This window comes from Arachis hypogaea, chromosome 14 (genome assembly GCF_003086295.3).
Source record: "Arachis hypogaea cultivar Tifrunner chromosome 14, arahy.Tifrunner.gnm2.J5K5, whole genome shotgun sequence".
Lineage (NCBI taxonomy): Eukaryota > Viridiplantae > Streptophyta > Magnoliopsida > Fabales > Fabaceae > Arachis > Arachis hypogaea.
This window is the reverse complement of record NC_092049.1, coordinates 42,326,430-42,328,712: the sequence shown is the minus strand read 5'-3', so window position 1 is coordinate 42,328,712 and position 2,283 is coordinate 42,326,430. Positions and strand designations below refer to the sequence as shown.

The window sequence follows — 2,283 nt, the reverse complement described above, 5'->3', positions numbered from 1 at the left end:
CCATGAGAGATTATAGGTGTTTCCATAGGGTTCACCCATGTAATGTACCTCTGCTATTGCAGGGTTCTCAGGATCATAAGCTTCTTCTTCAGAAGAGGCCTCTTTAGTACTGTTGGATGATTCCTTCAATCCATTCAGACTTTGAGAAATTATATTGACTTGCTGAGTCAATATTTTATTCTGAGCCAATATGGCATTTAGAGTATCAATTTCAAGAACTCCCTTCCTCATAGGCGTCCCATTATTCACAGGATTCCTTTCAGAAGTGTACATGAACTGGTTATTTACAACCATGTCAATTAGTTCTTGAGCTTCTGCAGGCGTTTTCTTTAGGTGAATGGATCCACCTGCAGAATGGTCCAATGAGATCTTTGATAGTTCAGATAGACCATCATAGAATATATCCGGAATGGTCCATTTTGAAAGCATGTCAGAAGGACACTTTTTGGTCAGTTGCTTATATCTCTCCCAAGCTTCATAGAGGGATTCACCTTCTTTCTGTCTGAAGGTTTGAACATCCACTCTAAGCTTACTAAGCTTTTGAGGAGGAAAGAACTTGGCTAAGAAAGCTATGACCAGCTTATCCCAAGAGTTCAGGCTATCTTTAGGTTGAGAGTCCAACCATACTCTATCTCTGTCTCTTACAGCAAACGGGAAAAGTATAAGCCTGTAGACCTCGGAATCAACCCCATTGATCTTAACAGTATCACAGATCTGCAAGAATTCAGTCAAGAACTGAAAAGGATCTTCAGATGGAAGTCCATGAAACTTGCAGTTTTGTTGCATCAGAGAAACTAATTGAGGTTTAAGCTCAAAATTGTTTGCTCCAATGGCAGGGATTGAGATGCTTCTTCCATGTAAATTGGAATTAGGTGTAGTGAAGTCACCAAGCATCCTCCTTGTATTGTTATTATTTTCGGCCATATCTTCTTCTTTTTCGAAAATTTCTGTCAGATTTTCTCTAGAGAGTTGTGCTTTAGCTTCCCTTAGCTTCCTCTTCAGAGTCCTTTCAGGTTCAGGATCAGCTTCAACAAGAATGCTCTTATCTTTGTTCCTGCTCATATGAAAAAGAAGAGAACACAAAAGAAAATATGGAATCCTCTATGTCACAGTATAGAGATTCCTTTATGTGAGTAGAAGAAGATAAGAATAAAAGAAGAGAAATTTGAACACCAAGAGGAAGAGAGGGTTCAAATTTTGAGATGAAGAGAAGTGTTAGTAAATAAATAAATAAATAAATAATTAGAAGGAGATGAGAGAGAGGGAATTTCGAAAATTAATTAAATTAAAATTTAAAGTTAAATTTTGATAATTAAAATTGAAATGGAATTAAATTAAAAAAAATTAAAACAATTAGATAATAAATAAAAAAAGAAATTTGAAAAAGGGGGAAGGGATTTTCGAAAATTAGAGAGAGAAAATTAGTTAGGTAGTTTTGAAAAAGATATGATTGAAACAAAAAGATAGGATTGATTAAAAGAGATTTGAAATTTGTTTTTGAAAAAGAAATGATTGAAATTGAAAAAGATATGATTGAAACAAAAAGATAAGATTGATTGAAAAAGATTTGAAAATCAATTTTACAAAGACAAAAGGTTATGGGAGAAGTTAGAAAGAATTTTGAAATTGATTTTAAAAAAGATATGATTGAAATTGAAAAAGATATGATAAGGAATTGAAAATATTTAATTTTGAAAACTAAAGTGGATTACTTGACTAACAAGAAACAAAAAGATACGATTTTAAAATTTAAAGATTGAACCTTTCTTAATAGGCAAGTAACAACTTAATATTTTTGAATCAATCACATTAATTGTTAGTATTAAATTTGAAAATATGAAATAGAAATAAGAAAAAGATTTTTGAAAATCAATTTGAAATTTTCAAAAATTATGAAAGAAAAATGAAAAAGATTTGATTTTTGAAAAAGATTTGAAAAAGATAAGATTTTTAAATTGAAAATTTGAGTTGACTCATAAGAAACAATTGAATTTTAAAAAATTTTTTGAAAGAGTCAATCCAAATTTTCGAAATTTTTAGAGAGAAAAAGGGAAAGATATTTTTTTGATTTTTGAATTTTTAATGATGAGAGAGAGAAAAACATAAAATTGACACAAAACATAAAAATTATGAATCAAAACAACTAATGCATGCAAAAACACTATGAATGTTAAGATGAACACCAAGAACACTTTGAAGATCAAGATGAATATCAAGACTTATTTTTGAAAATTTTCAAGAAAAGAAAAACATGCAAGACACCAAACTTAGAAATTTTCAAAC

The 2,283-nt window shown here is 30.5% G+C and overlaps 1 non-coding gene across 1 annotated transcript; it reads left to right on the top strand.

Moving 5' to 3' along the window:
- The first annotated feature begins 423 nt into the window (after nucleotides 1–423).
- On the top strand, nucleotides 424–531 carry LOC112745663 (small nucleolar RNA R71). Its single transcript, XR_003173580.1, has one exon. It is a non-coding gene; the product is annotated as a small nucleolar RNA R71 (small nucleolar RNA).
- The last annotated feature ends 1,752 nt before the right edge of the window (nucleotides 532–2,283 follow it).